The sequence below is a fragment of the Cervus canadensis genome, chromosome 24, assembly GCF_019320065.1.
Source record: "Cervus canadensis isolate Bull #8, Minnesota chromosome 24, ASM1932006v1, whole genome shotgun sequence".
Lineage (NCBI taxonomy): Eukaryota > Metazoa > Chordata > Mammalia > Artiodactyla > Cervidae > Cervus > Cervus canadensis.
The window spans coordinates 20,186,513-20,206,417 of NC_057409.1; the positions used below are offsets into that span (position 1 = coordinate 20,186,513).

General features: G+C 39.1%; 1 long non-coding RNA gene across 1 annotated transcript; it reads right to left on the minus strand.

Annotated features, from left to right (window-relative positions):
• Positions 1-7,949: 7,949 nt before the first annotated feature.
• On the minus strand, positions 7,950-18,282 carry LOC122426866. Its single transcript, XR_006265254.1, has 3 exons — positions 17,785-18,282; positions 16,264-16,431; positions 7,950-10,486 (listed from the first exon to the last, which is right to left on the minus strand). It is a non-coding gene; the product is annotated as an uncharacterized LOC122426866 (long non-coding RNA).
• Positions 18,283-19,905: the final 1,623 nt, after the last annotated feature.

Genomic DNA, 19,905 nt, shown 5'->3' on the forward strand with positions numbered 1-19,905 from the left:
TAGGACTAGGGAAAATAGAAGCCATGGGCAGAGCAGAAGAGGAGGGAATTTTTGGCATCACCTATGAACACAGATAGCTTCACTTTACATAATTTAGATTTTTCTTTTTCTAACACACCTGACTTCTAACAAAAGCGTCTCTTTTCCAGGGAATTTGTTATTCAATTGATAACTATCTAAGTAAAGGCTGACATTTATCTGAGAATGTTAAATATATTTAAGTGAAGATTTTTTTTATAGCTTACTGTTTATTTTTCTTAAGTTATGAGAATGCCAGTCTTTAAGTGGAGGGCATATCACATAAGTTTTCATGGTCCCAATTATGTTTTTAATTTATTTTGAAATAGTTGCAGACATTATAGAATAAAAGTTGCAAAAATAGTACAGAGAATATCTGTATATTTGCAAAATATCCTAAATGTTAACATTTGTTGCTTTTTTTTTCCTCTCTCCCTATCTATGTAGGTTGTATTAATATTAATATATTAATTGACACATTATATACATACACACCATTTTTGAATCATTTTGTTGTCAAACCCAAGTTTGTGTACCTGATGCATTGTGAGGCCAAACAAACTAAAACTGCAAAGGTTGGAGCAGAGAAAAGTTTATTGCAGGGCCATGCAAGGAGGAAAACTGGGTGGCTCATAGTGAAAAACCCAAACTCCCTAGTGGTTTTCAGGGAATGTGATATTCAACTGTCACACTAGCTATGTGGTCTTGTGTAAGCCATTTAAACCCTCTAAAACTCAATTTTCTCAACTGTAAGATAGAATAATCACATGAAATTATTTCCAAGTTCTCTTTCAGCTTAAGTATTTTAAGATTCTAAGATCTAAAGAAAAAAATAAATAGCACATTTGGAAAAAACCAAAGATAGAAAGATATTAAAATGTGACTAGACCTAAGAGTTGCTGAGCCAAAAGGAAGATAAAGTTTGAGATATAAAGAATCATCATAATTTTTAACATTTAAAAATTCACTTTAATTAAAACTTTAATGGTGTAGAAAAATGGGTAGAATATACAGTTTTGTTATATTTTGGAACAAAGAAAATAAAATCGAAGTAGTCAGTAAACTAAACATGACTCGCAGTTACTTAATAAATATATCTTGTGCTATGATGTCCATAAGAGGCAATCACTGCTGCTGCTGCTGCTGCTAAGTCGCTTCAGTCGTGTCCGACTCTTAGCGATCCCATGGACTGCAGCCTACCAGGCTCCTCCATCCATGGCATTTTCCAGGCAAGAGTACTGGAGTGGGTTGCCATTGCCTTCTCCAAAATTATAATGCATGAGTCAAAAAAAAAAAAAAAGTTTAAAAATCTCTATCTACTGACAGCCAGTAAGTCATAGGAAAAGAATAAAGAAAAAAAATATAACTAAACAAAGTCAACAACTCTGGAACAAACTCAAGCAAAGAATAAGTTGATTATTTTAAATTTAACAGGAAAAAATATATTCATTCACTGCTTTAAAAAAAACAAACAGAAAACACTACCAATCATTATTGCATTTATAACTGGCTTGAATTCAGGCAAACCAGGTTTGGGTCCCAGCCCAACCAAGGGACTGTGTGATCTGACCAACCTCTTAAACAGAGCAATAATTCCTTCCTTTGTGGCTTCTTGTCAAGATTGATTGTGATAAGTCATATAAAACATATACCTTAGTGACTGGCACATAGTAAGGGTTCAAAAAGATGTTAACTGTCACATCAACCTTTCCATCATTCATATTCAGTCTTCTGCTCCGAGGTGGAAAAACAACAGCTTGAGTGGCAGGGATAAGTGAGGATGGGTTTACCCAGAAGTCTAGAGAAAGAGCAGAAAAGGTCTGAGTGATGCTGGGGGTGCTACTAATCCACCCTCCTGGACTAGTTAACAGACCCCATTTCTTCAGTGTGATTCTTTGAAAGATCACCTGACTTTCCAGCAACTCCCCTTTGGATCTGTGGTAATAGATTCTTTGATCTTACTTTCAAAAATAAAAGTTAATTTTTAAAAGAAACATTTACTTTTCTGTAGACCTTAATTTTTAGAGACTGAACAAGAGTCAGCAGTGATGATTAGCTATTAGCCTAAACACTCCTTTGTCATGAATAATACATTCCTTTGCCTTTCTTTTGTTAGGTGAATAAATTTCCTTAAAAGGAAAACCGAAACAAGGGTTTACGGCATACTTTTTTAGGGATTTTTCTTAGGACCTATGAAATATTGTTTAGTCAGTGTCAGAAGAGCCAACTCATTGGAAAAGACTGATGCTGGGGAAGATTGAAGGAAAAAGGAGAAGGGGGCTGCAGAGGATGAGATGGTTAGATAGCGTCACTGACTCAATGGACATGAACTTGAGCAAACTCTGGGAGATAGTGAAGGACAGGGGAGGCTGGCGTGCTACAGTCCACAGGGTCACGAAGAGTCAGACACAACTGAGCGATTGAACAACAACAGTATCAGAAAAAGAGTCACCCTCATTGATTAAAATAGAGCCCTCATTTATTAGACTTCCCTGGTGGCTCAGATGGCAAAGCGTCTGCCTACAATGCAGGAGACCTGGGTTCAATCCCTGGGTCAGGAAGATCTCCTGGAGAAGGAAATGGCAACCCACTCCAGTATTCTTGCCTGGAAAATTCCATGGACAGAGGAGCCTGGTGGGCTACAGTCCATGGGGTTGCAAAGAGTCGGACGCGACTGAGCGACTTCACCTTCATCATTTATTGAACCTGTACCATGAACTTCATTCATAAAACTACATTTATCTTCCTAATGAGTCTATGAAGTAGGATTATTATCACATTTTATAGACAAGAAGCTCATAATCAAAATGACTAGTTTTAAGTTCACAGAGACAAAATATGAGAGATTTAGAACCCAAACCTAAATCACCATGAACTCATCCACAGAGCTTCCACTGCTAAAAGGGACACCCGGACTGCAGGAGAGAAATGATATGAAATGCAGTTTTCAAACTTAAACCCAGGCAATATTTCATAAACAGATTTTTACTTTGAATTTCCTTGAGACTTATTTTCAGTGCACATAATCAAGGGGATGAAAACAATGAAGAGAAAGGCTTATTTTTCCATTGCCAGATTATATTTGGTCTGGGGTAAAGGTAACACATTTTATTTTCGAGGCCTTGCTGAGAAATAATACACAAATTTTAACTATATTTTTAATAGAACAAAGAAAAGGGACAACATGTTGCCTATTTAATATTCTTGGGCTATTAATCACATGTGATTGATTTAAAGTGAATTTTTAAAGAGTTTCTTAAATTTATTATTTATCTTTATTTTTGGTAAAGTATAGTAACCATGTTTTCTGTAAAACAATAATCTCTAGCAGTATCTTTCCTTTTGCTATAAAAAACACACACAAAATAAAATATGCACATCAATTAGACAAGGCAAATTGTGTAGCCTCTTAGAAAGACGAGTTAGATTGGACCTTCTTTTGATTAATGGGCATTCTTTAAACGAATTAGCCCAGATTCTGCCCAGGAGCATAGTGTGGGCATCCCAGGGGGATGCAGTCAAACAAGTCTGAATGCAGAATATCTGTCTTCATCATCAAATACTGTTCAAAAGCAATTGGTTTTGAAGCACCCTTAAGACAGGGGTCACCAACTCCAGTGCCTCCAGGAGGTAGGCAGGTGATACAAATGAGTCAAGTGGGCTGGATGGAAGAAAGCATCTGAAACATTGTGGTGACAAATGGCACCTGACACTTGGCCATGGTGTCAGGGGGGTGACCTGGAGCCACACGATCATAGCAAACTGGCCATCCAAAGGGGCAGCTGCTTTTCAGTTCTGGCGGACTGAGGCCATTTGGGAATCAAGGGCCAATGCTCTCAGATCATCTGATTTTTAAAGAGAAATTAGAATTTCAAATTTTGATGTATCATCTTCTAATCTTTATGTTGACAATTAATTTTAAAGATGCTATTTGGACCAATTTAAAAAACCACCCATGGACCACATCTGGCCAGCAGGCTACCAGTTTACAGATTTAAGAAAGTAAGATAATAGTAATAAATACCTGAAAATGATATCATAGTTTTGAATTCTCATATCCATATTAGACTTCATATACATTAAAAATACACTTAAGTTGTACTTTCCCAAAAGAAACAAAAAGGATGGTATAGGTCTAGGGTTCTAGGTGAAACCATAAAGTGTATTTCTCAGTATGTAAACTATACTCTGTCTACTCCAGAATTAACTAAAGAGCTTATTTAAAATGTGCATACTGGATTTGCATTAATTAGGTCTCAGGTGGCTTCTAGCAATCTGACTTTGTCCAAGCACCCTGATCCCCAGATGATTCTAATAGTTATTAACGGAGTTCCTCCCTTGGAGAATTTGCAGGCTATGTGGTCATTTTACTGCCAGTCGTAACTTCTGCGTCTTCCCTATTTTCCCAGGCAGAGGCAGCTGTGATTTAAAGAGGGTTAGGTTTTGGATCCTTTGGATCCCTGCTTAGTTGGATGATCATAACACATCTGTGTTTTGGGGTCATTCAGTCCCATAGTTACAGGTTGATACTTCATAATGACAAATGTCTACCCCATTAGCTTGCAGTTTATGGTTGCTCAGTTTATGTCTTCATTTAGCTAATGTCTTAGTGGGTTATTTCCTCGTGGCTCCCTACTGAGTATCAGTGTAATGTACCTGATCGGTGCCCAGTAAGTAATTTTTGATTGACTATTATAATGCATTAATTAGAACATTGTCAACGAGGCCTACCCGATCAACTGTCTGTGACTGAACTGAATAATCATTTACTTTAACCCACCAGGCATTTTAGTTAAGCCAATAATTTGACTAATTTTTAGCTCTCAGAAGATTGTTTGATGACATTTGACCAAATGAGCCCATCCCCAAATGATTAACATAACTTCTGACCTTGCCTGCTCATACCTTCACGGAGTAAACGTATTATTAGGAGTATACAATTCACTATGAGCTGTCATACAGGACAAAAACAGTATCATCAAAGTGGTATTGTCACACCATTTTAGACACTGGAAACAATAGCTGTAGAAAATGCTGATAGACTGACATGTTCAATGAGCTCCACATTTTAGCGTGCCTAGGGAAAACCACAATTGAAATGTAAATTGTCATTTTGCTTCAGTGAAAAATCAACCAAAATGCAAATTTTCCTTTAAAAACATTGAGAGTGGGGAAAGGCATTCAACCTGTGTTTTCTATCTTGTGTTCACACCCTGTAAATGACAGCATCTTGGATACAGGGCACAGTTTAAAAGATTATTCATCCCTTAGCCTGGACTATAAGTAGGGATGTTTCTTTATTCCAACATTGTTAGACAAAAGAAACATTTGACCTCCGAGATAACCTTCTCCAGAAGATAAACTGATAATTCCTTGCACAAGTTGCCTTTTTTCATCATTTCCATTCCAGTCTAGTTAATGCAACCAGTTCTGCAGTTCACAATATTCAAATATGCTACTTGGGTTCTGGACACAGTGATAGGTCTTGAATTCTCCCTTGCAAAGGTGAAGTGACATTAAATTTGTCATAGTCTCATCTAAGTCAGCAAGATGGCACTGTATAATATCTTTAGAAATACTAAGTTAAGAAGTCCATAGGGAAGAAGGTGAAAAGAAGGTCAGCTACTGACATAAAATCAGACTTCAGATGTGATGACCTTTCGTCAGAGGCTTTGTAGCCTGCAAGTCAGCATAACATTATTGAATCCACCTCCTAGCTGAAGCCAGATACGTTGACAAAGACAGCCCAACCTGCACACTAATAGAGGAGCCAACAGCATTACCTCACAAACGAGACACCCAGAGAAGTTCTTTTTGTAAAACAAACAAACAAAACTTAAAGCTATAAATGTCCACTTTTATTTTTACTTCCTTCAAAGTGTCGATCTTTATTTTAATGTCTGAAGAACCCATGAATGTATTACAACTTAGAGAAAGATAAGAATTAACCTTTGGTAGCCAGAGTCTTGAAAGTTACACTTTGAAGAATTTCTGGAAAATTCAGTCTTCCAACTGACAAGCAACTCAACTAGTAATAACAATAAGCACTTCAGTTTTGCTGGGGACAAATCTAGTGACAACTCTTCAAATAACCCTTTTCCTCCATCAAAAAGAATTAATGAAGTGGAATAGAGATCGCAAGTTTTAAATTTTACTTTTGCCTCATGTTATGTAAGTAGAGTTTATGGTCTTTGGAATCAATAGACCTTGATATGCTTCAATTAATACAATATAAAAATTCCTCAAAGATTTCTTCATTACCTAGAGGAATTAAGCAGTAAAATATTCAATGCATTTTAAAAGCCTGGATGAAATGTTTATTAACTGTATTATCTGATGTGCTGATCCTTATTATAGAAAAGAATCTCCAAACTAGATACAAAGGATTCCAAAAGCAATTCTAGGAAATTGTTCATAACACACCATTATTTTGAGTTATAAAAATAATCTTCACCATGCTTATTGTAGAAATTAGCTTATATAATTACTGATAAGAAATTTCATGACAAAAACCAATGTTACTTACCAACAATTCTAATTAATAATGAATAAGGATTAAGAGAAGAAAAATTAATTAGGTTAGAGTTTGAGCAAAGAAAAGAAAAGAACTTCAAGCCAGTTTTCCTTAAAACTGATCCAATGAGTACACTTGAAAAAATGGTATTGGAAGGGACATCCTCCATGGCCCAAAGCAGTCTCTGAAAATTGTTTCATAGTATCCAGCTGGTACACAGATCTGTCTTCTGACACTGGGCAGTTTCTGTAGCTAGTCATGTGAGCAGTCAAATAGATCAAGGAGCACACAAGAGTGACTGCCAGTAACTGCTCACTCCCTGGAGGATGGCAAGGATGGAGGGTGGCTTGTTCGCTTCTTGTGAGGCCTGTAGCCCTGGACTCCTCTCTATATTCTATGCAAAACTTGTATCAGCCAACTAAGTCACCCTTGTGGGCTTGAGGGACTGGGAACTGGCACTAACATGCTGATTTCCAGCTACTACTTTTTCTGTGCATAATATAGTCTTCCATTTCTTAAAAAAAAATGTAAAAAGTAGTCAGATGTACCACCATCCTCCCAATTGCTAAGAATCAATATCCCAGTCATCTTTGACTTCTCTCTTACAATTGTTCCAAACAGCTGGCTGTTTTCAAAGTCCAATATCCCCACCTCTGAGTTGTTTCTCTTTTTTTTTCCACATATGTTCCTTCTTCCTCATTTCTATCACCATGAACCTAACCCGGACCCTCATTATCTCATTTGATCTTTTGAAACAGGTTTCTACCTAACCTACCTTGCCCAAGATTTCCATTTTATTCTGTTTTCAGATCTGCTCATGTTACTTCCCCTGTTTATCATAAGTACTCCTTATTATTTGCTAAGTAATTCCAAACTCTTTGATCTGCTTTCAAAGTCAGCTGTGTGGGCCCTCGAGGTTAATGTAAAAGCATTCAGCTCTACAATGGGGTACTGAGTGCTTGCCATGAGTGATTCTCAAATGAAGAGGACCCTCTTCTCCTCAAAGAGTTTATAGTCCCTGCTTCTTATAATGGAACTGTGATGATTACGAGGTGATTAATCCCTTACATGCATGATCTCATTTATAGACAGGCAGTGTATTCCTTTTCTTCCAGTCCACACAGAACGCCTGCTTTTCTTCATGACTTTCCCACCGTTGTTCACATAGTTCTCCATGTCTGGAATGCTCCCTTAAACCATCGTTATTCAACACATATTTGTCTGGAGATATATTTAACTTGTGCCTTCCCAGGTGGTAGCTAATGGTAAAGAACCCACCTGCCAATGCAGGAGATGTAAGAGATGTGGGTTTGATCCCTGGGTTGGGAAGATCCCCTGGAGATTGTCAGTATTCTTGCCTGGAGAATCTCATGGACAGAGGAGCCTGGTGGACTATGGTCCATAGTGTCGCAAAGAGTCAGACACGACTGAAATGACTTAGCACACATGCATACATATTTAACGTAACTTGTGATACTTAAGAAAAATAAAGTAAGTTAAGGTGAGAGTTGACCTAGCAAACTCTTACCCCTTCTTGAAGGATAAAATTTCTATGATTCTCACCACTGCATGGTAGGCCCTGTTCTGCAAGGGATGAGGGATTAAAGATGAGAGAGATTACTGGTGGGAGTAATCCCATTCAAAATACATGGCTAAGACAACAATAATGATGGTGACTAATATTTATAAAGCATTGGTAATACAGGAACTATCTGTTTAAAATCTCACAATGGCCCAATGAGATAACCATTATTATTCCCATGTTTTTAATACTTGAGACATGAGGCAGGTTAGATAAGTTATCAACATTTACAATGATGGTAAGTGGCAGAGCCAATTGAACAAGACAATTCAGTTCTAAGGAAGGCTTAAATTAATCACCTTCTATGAATTAATCCACAGAGGATCAGGGTGCTCTTGGCAGGAGATGAAGAAAGTGAGTGCTGTGTAGATGCCTAATAAATTTCCATGTCAATTACCTCTCTGCCTCTAAACTTTTCTCTTCTAAGTCCATCCTCCAAAACTACAAGAGTGATCTAACTACGAAGTCCAACTTTGTCATTACCCAGATTAAACAATTTAATGGCTCCAACTGCTGGAGAAACTATTATCGTTCATTGCTCTCTAAAGAAATTTACAAAGTGGCATTTACTTTAACTATCAGTTTAAGAAAACCTCTACCCCAAATCTAAGCTCCTGGTACAGAAGGGTAAGCTTGTTCTACTTTGTTTTATTGTCATTATGAAGAAATCCTTACTGGATGCCACTGATAGGCTGTCTACAAGGAAGTTTAGCTTTTCAGCCACAGAAATCTGTCCTTGGGTGTATTACAGGAAAGTCAGGAGCAACTCATGGAGGCAAAGGGGTGGAATGGTTAAAGATAAAAGCTCTGGAGCCAGGGTTTGGAATTATGGCACTTTGAATTAAGATTCTTTGAGCCTTATTTGCAGCAACGTCAAGTGCAATTTGAGAAACACATTTTTCTTATAGGGTTGCTGTGAGGACTGAATGAGAAAGCATATTAAAGGGCTTAAAACAATGGCTATATAGAAATTCCTAAGCAAGTGATAACCGTTGCATGTTATTAAAGTTTTCCTTGTTCTACACTTGTTATATTAAATATCATGGTTTAATTCCAGTAGTAATACAAGAATGTAGTTGAAAAAACAAACCAGCACTATAAGAGAATATGGGAAAACAGAGTCCATTTCCCAGAGAAAACCATTGCTAAGATTTGTTTGCCCTTCTAGAGTTTGTCTATGTACAAAAATACACCTGTGATTTTTAAAAAACACAAATGAGAGCATTTGTAATACAGTTTTGTACCTTGACTTTTTTTTCCCGTGAGAATTGTTTCACAGTGATACAAATAAGTTTCCTAAATTATCTTTAATGGCTATGCAGTATTTCAACACTCAAATATGGAATAACTTATTTAATAAGTTCACTATTGATGGACATGTACGTTGTTTTCAGTCATTTTCTATGACAAGACAAATTTCAATGAATATCCATGAACAATTATTTCCACAGAATTCACTTCTGTAAGTGGAATTGCTGGGTCAAATGGCACATGCATTCAAAATTTGTATAGCTCTTGTTCAACTGCCTTCTGAAGAGCTGAAAGATTAATATACTCTTGCTCAGTTCTAGTACAGAGAAGTTATTTAAATACATTCCTTATAAACCACTTCAATTTTCTTAAGCTCATTTTCTCACTGTCCCAGAAAATCCCAGGTTATATCCCTGCTTCCTTGCTGTAAACTTGTTTTGCTTCTAGCCTAGAATTACCTTTCTTCTCATTTATCCATCTCATCCTACATATCTGCGGTGCTAGGACACATTCAGTTGCAAGTAACAAAACTCAAATGAATCTAGCTTATGGAAAATTAAAAGGGGAGAGGAGGAAAACTACTGAAAGGATTCTAGGTAGTTCACAGATCTGAAGGACAAGCTGCAAGTTCCCAGGGCAGTTCTAGAAACATAAGACGGGAGCCTTCACACAATCCTCTGATTACCCATCCTCAACTTCATGTATCTCTGAATGATTTCATTCTCTTCTATGGTAGGTGGGTAAGCCTCCTAACTGTTAAAAAATTTGAAAATTTACATAAAAGGCCTCACATCATAAACATGAAACTTCAAAAGATGTTTTGTACTGGCAGTGTCTGGTTCTACCTACTCTGGGTGTATTCTTGTCTTAAATTACATAGAATTTGATGAAGAAGGTTTAGAAAAAAACTGACACAATGTCCAGAAAAATAACTTCTCACAAATATCAGAGAATCAAGATTCCACTTTTCTTCATTACAATACTGTCCTTTAAGTGAAAATTGTCCAGCAACTATTTCAGGAGCAATCTTTCCCCCACCTGTATGACCAGGATATGTTGGTAGTGCCTCTTCCTCACGCTCTCCATGGTGCTGAACCACATGGGGTGCTTCATTTTAGAGTCTGTTGAAATGTGATAGGAAGGGAATTAAGGAAAAGAGAAATTGAAAAGGCTGTTAAGGAGCGAAAAAAAAAAGATTTTTGTCAATTTTGTTGCCAACAAATAAACCACAATTAACCTTGGCCAAACTGAAAGAGAATAAGCAATTTTGGTGGGAATCATTGCCATCTGTGCAGATGTCCATATGCATAAGCAAGACTGCACGGTGATATTGTCATCGTGCTTATTTAACTTATATATGGAGTACATCATGAGAAACATTGGGCTGGATTAAGCACAAGCTGGAATCAAGATTGCCAGGAGAAATATCAATAACCTCAGATAAGCAGATGACACCATCCTTATGGCAGAAAGTGAAGAAGAACTGAAGAGACTCTTGGTGAAAGCGAAAGAGGACAGTGAGAAAGTTGGCTTAAAGCTCAACATTCAGAAAACAAAGATCATGGCCTCCAGTCCCATCACTTCCTGGCAGATAGATGGGGAAACAGTGGAAACAGTGGCTGACTTTATTTTTAGGGGGCTACAGAATCACTGCAGATGGTGACTGCAGCCATGAAATTAAAAGACACTTGCTCCCTGGAAGAAAAGTTATGACCAACCTAGACAGCATATTAAAAAGCAGAGACATTACCTTGCCAACAAAGGTCCATCTAGTCAAGGCAATAGTTTTTCCAGTAGTCATGTATGGATGTGAGAGTTGGACTATAAAGAAAGCTGAGCACTGAAAAATTGATGCTTTTGAACTGTGGCATTGGAGAAGACTCTTGAGAGTCCCTTGGACTGCAAGGAGATCCAACCAGTCTATCCTAAAGGAAATCAGTCCTGAATATTCTTTGGAAGAACTGATGCTGGAGCTGAAACTCCAATACTTTGGGCACCTGATGTGAGGAGCTGACTCATTTGAAAAGACCTTGATGCTGGGAAAGATTGAAGACGGGAGGAGAAGGGGACAACAGAGGATGAGATGGCTGGATGGCATCACCAACTCAATGGGCATGAGTTTGAGTAAGCTCCGGGAGTTGGTGATGGACAGGGAGGCCTGGTGTGCTGTGGTCCATGGGGTCGCAGAGTTGGATATGACTGAGCCACTGAACTGAACAAGCACGATCTCTGAGGGGAGTGGGCAGATCACCACTGAGCAAAGATGAGATGGCTCAACTGCCATTCTCAGTTGACCCAAAACAAATTATAATGGATTTTCTTGATTTTTTTACTTTTATATCATGATGAGAAAATTGCAGAACTGAAACAATAGTAAAGCTTTCCAATTCACAGATATATGTGTTTAAGTATAGTTAGTAATTCTATAAATATTCAAGAGTATGGTTTTTACTTGTTGGTAAATTGTGTGTCCACCAATGACATAAAGGGCTTCCCATGTGGCTTAACTGGTAAAGAATCTGCCTGCAATGCGGGAGACCTGGGTTCGATCCCTGGGTTGGGAAGATCCCCTGGAGAAGGAAATGGCTACCCACTCCAGTATTCTGGCCTGGAGAATTCCATGGACTGCATAGTCTGTGGGGTCACAAAGAGTCAGACACAACTGGGTGACTTTCACTTTCACCAATGATATAATCATTTCAGTTTTACATAATTATATTGTTGGGTATTGATTTATTTTACATACGATTTTGTTTCTTATTTTTCCAGTTTAACATGATTGCTGATATTGATATTTGTCCTTTGAATGTGCTAAATTATTTTCCATTAATCTTTAAAAGTAATTCAGCCTTTTGGCTGGAACCACCTTCTTCCAGCAATTCACCAAAATGACCAGCAGAAAGGGAAAGAGGAGGGGCACCCTCCACACGTCCTCTAGGCCTTTTGGAGAACTTGGAATTGTTCCTTTGCTACCTACATAAAAATCTACAAGAAGGGTGATGGTGTAGATATCAAGAGAATGGGTAATATTCATAAAGGAATGCCCCACAGATGTTACCATGGCAAAATGGGGAGGGTCTACATTACCCAGCATGCTGTTGGTGTCACTGTAAACAAACAAGTTAAAGGCAAGATTCTGGTCAAGACAATTAATGTGTATATCAAGCATATGAAGCACTCCTAAGTCGAGATAGCTTCCTGAAATGTGTGAAGGAAAATGATCAGTAGAAGAAGGAAACCAAAGAGAAAGGGGCTTGGGTTCAGATGAAACACCAGTTTCCTCTACCCAGAGAAGTACACTTTGTGAGCATCAATGTTAAGGAGTTAAAAACAGTTCTAACAGTTGAACTGTTGGAGCCCATTCTCTATGAATTCATGGCATGATGGGTGTAAAAATAAAGACGTGGACAGTACAAATGTTTCTCTTAATTGAGTAGAGGTGTTGTGTTCCCTCCCCAAGGAAATACTTAAAGCACACTGTAATTGTGTCCAAATTCAGTGGGTGCCGGTCTTCTCAAATTTAGTTTTTTTTCTTTCTGAAAGATATAAAACAGTTTGTTGTTTGATATGCTCTGTTGGTTAATAAATTGCCAGATAATATTTATATAAAAAAGTAATTCAAGATAAAGAGGAAAGCTGTTATTTGTTATTGGGAAAATTTTAAATCAGTAAGCTTTAATAAATCTAGAAGTAGATTTCTAGAAGTAAACTTTCATCTGAAAATATTTTTTAAAAGGATTGTTAAAAATGAGGACATATTATTTGGAAATCTTTCCTATAAATTTCTCTATCCCTCTCTCTTCCCCTCTCCCCTCTCTCGAAATTTTAAGAAATGTCTAGAAGTTTACATTACAGACACCAGAAGGCTAACAGTCAAACTTTTCACACTGTAAGTCATGACACCTGAATGTGCTTGGAAATTCATTTAGTAGATCTTGGCAAGCTTTGGAAGAAAAATAGCCATGGGAGCAAGAGAGGGGGACAGAAAGAAAGTAGAATGATCTGAGTGCATTGCAAAGAGTAAGAATAAGTTTGTTTCGGTTAAGTGTACCCGTGGACAGGGCTTGAGGTACGAGGTCTGCAAATGTATTTTTGCTGTAAAGTGAAAAGTGAAAGTGAAAGTCACTCAGCCGTGTTCGACTCTTTACAACCCCACAGACTACACAGTCCATGGAATTCTCCAGGCCAGAATGCTGGAGTGGGTAGCCTTTCCCTTCTCTAGGGGATCTTCCCAACCTAGGGATCAAACCCAAGTCTCCCACATTGCAGGCGGATTCTTTACCAGTTGAACCACAAGGGAAGTCCTTTTTTCTTTTTTGCTCTAGGTCATGGTCAAAAGTTTTTAAGAAATATGGTAGAGTATTTCTGAATAAAACTATTGACAGAATGTAGCAGTTACTGGAGTTCAATCCATAGGAATTTCATAATATCCTCATTTAAAATACACAGTTTAGATGCAAGCTAATGAGTAGTGTTCAAATCTTAGCACACATAAAATTCCTAGGAGTAGGGGTAGGAAATGGGGAAGGGCACGTGGACCTACAGAACATCCAATTTTGTGACCCTGTGGGGGAGAGGGCTAGTGGGGAGTAGTTGGGGAATATGTAAGCTTTGAGTTAAGCACCCAGGTGATTCTGAGGTGGGTGGTCCTCTGCCAATCTGAAGAGCCAAACCCTGCAACACCCCTGGTAAAAGTGTAATTACAAACATCCTGAGTTCAGATTAACTCCTATCTTCCTAATCCACCCATAGCACATATGTCTAAACTTCTAATCAGCTGGTTTTTGTTTTTCAAAATGAAGGACCTGACGTCACAAGCCCCAGTCTGAAGTTTGAGGAACTATTTTAAAAAAAGAGAGAGAAGAAAAAAGGATGGTTTTTAACCTTGCATTTAAGGAGAGAGTGTGAGAAAAGCGAGGGTCATGTGGATCCAGCAATTCTTTGTTAGTAACACCTATTAGTTTTTACCTCTAGAGCCCTGGGTACATGGATGTTAAGTCACTTCAGTTGTGTCTGACTCTTTGTGACCCTGTGAACTGCAGCCTGTCAGGTTCCTCTGTCCATGGGATTCTCCAGGCAAGAATACTGGAGTGGGTTGCCAAGCCCTCCTCCAGGAGATCTTCCCGATCCAGGGATCAAACCCATGTCTCTCATGACTCCTGCATTGGCAGGTGGGTTCTTTACCCGAGCCACCTAACAGAGACATTGAAATTCATCATTACTTCAATTCCTGTTAAGAAACAAATATTATTTTGAAGATAATTTTTAGTTATCACATTTTATACTGAGTGCATTGCACCAAAAAACAAACAAAAAACCCACAACAACTTTAAGATGAAATATAAGGCAAAATCAACAAGAAGTGTTATAAAGTTTACAAACCCTTCTAGGCATGTGCTTTTCTGCATAAAACATATGTTTCTTTAAACACAAGAAAGAGCTGAGGATTCTTTATTTAGATTAACTAACTGATCAACAGATTTGATGGCATTATCTAAGACGACAAATTGCCAAACCTCAATCCTCGACCAAGAATGCAGAGGAAAATGAAAACACATTAAAGCAATCAAGACAAGTTTTAAAAAGCAAAAGCAAGTCTTTTAGATAAGTGTCAGTTATTAAGGACTAACCTAAAAAAAATCACCAATTGGTAAAATTTGTGAAATGGAAAAATTAAACAGTGGCATGAAGTTTTCACCTCCTCCCTTTCCTTCAACCTCATCCATCTATTTATTTCTGGCTTGCATGCTTGGGTGCTCAGCTGTGTCTGAGTTTGTGACCCAACCAATCTTCTCTGTTCATGGGAGTTTTCAGGCAAGAATACTGGAGTGGGTTACCATTTCCTTCTCCAGGGGAACTTCCTGATGCAGGGATCGAACCCTTGTCTCCAGTGTTGGCAGGCGAATTCTTTACCACTGAGCAAAGCCCCTTATCTCTGGCTTAATTTATATCAAAACCAAAAAAGTCTTAAAATTGTCTTTTGAAAGTATTAGTGTCTTTCTGAAATCTTGTTCCCAAAGTATTTAATTAATTTTCCTGTGTGCCTAAACCAGTGATTCTCAAATTTTACTGTAAGTAACATTCTCTATGGGGCTTCCCCGATGGCTCAGGGGTAAAGAATGTGTCTGCAGTGCAGGGGACTCGGGTTCGATCCCTGAGTGGGGAAGGTCCCCTGGAGGAGGAAATGGCAATCCACTCCAGTATTCTTGCCTGAAAAATCCCATGGACAGAGGGGCCTGTGGGCTACAGTCCAGTCGTCACAAAGAGCTGGGGACCTGACTGAGCACTCACAGTGCATTTATATTCACACTTTGGAAAACACTAACACAAATGTGTGAGAGAGAATTAACTCTTCACACTTGTCAGAAAGATATGATACTTGGGATTGAAAAGAGAGAAACCTCCATTCTGTATTGTCCTAGTTAAGTAGATTTTTTTGTTGTTGTTGTTCTTGGTATGCATACAATCCTAAAATGTAAGTATCTTGCTTGACTTTCACAGCATCATATTACTGTGCCTTTAAATGAACCATCAATCACCTAGAACTTCACTACTGAAAGTGTACTGCCCACATCTGCTCCCTAGCAGAATCAGCATCACTGGGAGTATGTAAAAAAGGCAGACCTCAGCCTGCCCTAGACCTTCTAAATCAGAAACTGCATTTTAACAAGATCCTCAGGTTTGAGATGCATTGATCTTGCAAATTTTCCAGCTAAATGTGATTTTTCAGCTCACTATTTTAATTTCACTTTCACATTTTTAATCGGAAAGGAAGAAAGATTTTGATTACAAGAGAAAATAAGGTTATTAAGGAGAGAGACAACTGAAGGGCCCCAAGTTGACTCTGTGACTTATGACTTTTAAAATGAGAAGGCAGTTGGTTTTTATGGAATCTCACCTGAGATCACGGCGCTCTGTAGATCACAGGGGCCTGAGACCCCAGTACCTTGAACTGTATTCGTTTGTCTCTCTTCACTGCAAGCTTCTTGTGGGCAGGATCCTCTTAGGGTATTTAGATCTTCTGTGGCCAGCCTAACACCTAACCCAAGGAAGTACTCCAAAATGCCTGAGTGGGGGAAAAAAATTACCAATCACTTATGAATTATATCCACCCTTCAGATTCAAGCTTAAGGCTCCTTTCCTCCAAAATATTTCTTTAGTTATTTTACCTAGCATAATCTCCACCTGCTCTAAGTAAATACCACTTATTTGACATTTAATGCTAGTGGTAAATAACCTGCCTGCCAATGCAGGAGATGTAAGAGATGAGGATTTGGTCCCTGGGTTGGGAAGTTCCTCTGAAGGATGACATGGTAACCCATTCTAGTATTCCTGCCTGGAGAATGCCACAGACAGAGGACCCTGGTGGGTTACAGTCCATAGGTCCCAAAGAGTCAGACATGACTGAAGTGACTTAGCATGCGCATGCATGCACGTGCATGCATGCAGGTGCACACACACTTTAGTTATCAATTATCTTTAATTTGTATCTCTCTTATTACCCCACCAAAACTGTTAAAAGCTGCTTCTTTTTATACTTTTCATACTGTCTTGAAGAGTAGGCATTCAAATATTGCTTACTACTGAGAGCAATCTTAAACTTTAAAAAAACTACTAAAGTTAGAAAATCTATACAATTTTATTTTCCTCCAAGGATCATTCTAAATGGTCAAAACTAATTCTAGAGTTGGTAATATTTAAACAGCTCCTCCAGCTGCAATCTATTTCACTGAAGTAAAGCATCACTTTGATATAAGAAATACTTTCTAATTTTCAAATGGTTAGTTGACCCTTCAGCCAACTCAATTCTCATTTTGGTTATTTTTGCCAGTAACTTATACTTCTGTATGTTGTGGGTTCGATCCCTGGGTCAGGAAGGTCCCCTGGAGGAGGAAATGGCAACCCACTCCAGTATGTTTGCTCGGGAAATTCCATAGATGGAGGAGCCTGGCCGGCTAGAATCCATGGGGTCGCATGTCTCTAGACATAACTGAGAGACTAATACTGTCCCACTCTAGCCTCTTATGCAAGTCATCTCTAAGTGTCCTATAGATGGCAGCATTGAGCAACAGATTAGTGTTTGGTAACGATGCTGTTTTGGTTTCTGAGAATTTTCAGTTGGGAGTCAATTTTTCATACAGTATATTTCATTGTAGTACACCACAAGACTAATTTAGCATAGGCTGGCAGGATAATACTTGTACCTGCTCAAAATTACTTCAGTTAGTTTCCACAAAAGCATCCTTTCTATTCTGTATATAAACCATATATGCATTTCCAGAGTTAGCTCAACCCATTAATAAAAGAAGAAAGTAAAGAAATATGAATTACTATAGTATAATTGTAATTAACTATTAAGCACCTTTAACATTGGTAGTAAAAAATCAGCAAGTAGGAAGAAAGGACAAGAATATCTTACCATCAGTGATTATCTATGATGGGAAATCCACTGATTTGGGAAAAAAATGTCAGCAATCTGAGTTATTTCATGATTTCTAATGAATATATTAGCCACTGAAGTTGGGCTTTTAAAGCAGAGATCCTTTCCCACAGAGTTTTTTTTTTTTAAAAGCTTTTATAATAAAAAAAAATAACATTTTTGTGTGATCAAAATTCTAACCTTTCTGTGAAAATTTTTCTAAAATATTTTCAAATTAGGTTGATCTTTCAGATCCCTCTTTCTCCTAGAAAAGAGTATTTTGTTTCCCATAGAGGTATATACTACCTTCATTTAGCTTTATTTTTGAAGAGGAGCATCATTTCTAAAGTAAATGGGTTTGGATTATTTTTCCTACAAAACGTGAAATATTCTCCACCCCCACCCTGCGCTAAACATCAAACCTGTAAAAAGCCCTTTGGCCTTAGATTACATTATTACTAGTAAACAACACTTTTACCTCCCCTCCCCCCCTCTCTCTCCAAGGGTAAAACCCCACAATTACTTTACTACTAACTTCAGACTTTCCTATTCGCATTCCCTTCTTGTACTCGCCATAAAACACGCTTTCCCCCCAGAATCCCGGTCACTGTCATTGCCGCCTAGTTACCGGATTACATTTGCTATTTATAGCTTTGCTGTTGTGGGCACGTGTGCCCACATCACCAAGCTGTCAGAGGGAGAGAAGGGCGGGCTTTCAATTCAACAGCGTGTACACAAATTACAGATGAACGAGGCTCAGTTGAGGCTGCATGATGGCAGGGAATAAGAAGGTGAGGGAAGAAATGAAAAGCTCCCAGGCTTTGGTGGGGTGTAGCTCCTCCACAGATACCGGGTACCCCAGTTCACGTATCTCACACGCTGCTGAATGGCGCCTTTGGTTCTTTTTTCTTTCTTTCTTTTTTTTTTTTTTTACTACGCTTTGCAACCTACCTTGGTACCCTTACCCTCTCTCCCCACCTCCCCTCCTGCAGTGCAAGGTTTGAAAGACAGGCAGCCCCACCAATCAGCAGGCTACCCTAAGAAACTCTCCCCGCCCCTCAGCCCGGTATTAGGCCCAGGCTGGCTCCTCCGCAGCCCAGCGGGTCCTGCCCAGCGCATGCCCAGCGCCTCCACTGCCGCGAGCATCGGGCAGTGCTTGAGAGCTGGCGACAGGGGAGGGTCTCCTGCGCGGAGGGGTGGTGGAGACTCCCAAACGGGTCAGGACTGGGGTGGTAAAATAAGATAACGTCAAAGAGATGAGGAGTCATTTTTAAAAGGGTCCTTAAAGATCTGTAGATCACCTTAACAAACAAAAAACTTTGGGGAGCGTTTGCTTGTGATGATTGATACCGCAAGCTAACAGCCTAAGAGTCTCCGCAGGTAGACCCAAGCTACTGACGTATGCTACCCACGAAACACCCATTTTCCTGTACAGCTCAGCTGGCACCGTCCTTGTTTTCTCCCGATTATCCTTGTAGTCAAGGGTAAAAATTTTATGGGGTGATTCGATGGGTGTGGAAGCTGTGTGTGAAACAGACACTTCGGCCAATGTTTACCCAGTAGTGTTTTGGCCTTACGAACCCTCTGTAGGTCCCTGACATTTCTTTTTTTTAAAAAATCACAAATAGGTTTCGGAATGTGATAAGGGGAGTCTCATTTTCTCCCCAAGCCTTCACTCCCAAGGTGTGACTCCCCGACCGCACGCTAGGATGAGACGGGAGTGGGATGGGGTGGGGAGAAGCTGTGATATTTACAGTCTCTCCCTAATGGATCAGCAGCTAACCCCACCACTCCGGACACACGACACTTCCCCGGGCTCCCTCTTCTAGTTTGGGAGTGACCATAACCTCCTCCTTCCCTCCCCCAGTCGTTGCCCTTGGGCGTCCCTCTGTTCTGTCGTGGTACTTCACTGCAGCAAATTCGGGGATTCCAAGGTGAAAGGCTGGCCCAGAAGTCCTTTAGTAAAACCTCACGAAAATACAGATCTCACCATGGCCTATCACACTGCAACTGAAATCCAGCTTTTAGATTTCCAGGGAGGGAAGAAACACTCTCCAGAGGGGCTGCATCTTACCTGTTAGGTAAGATCCAGCCCAGCTCTCGAGTCCCCCCCTACCCGGG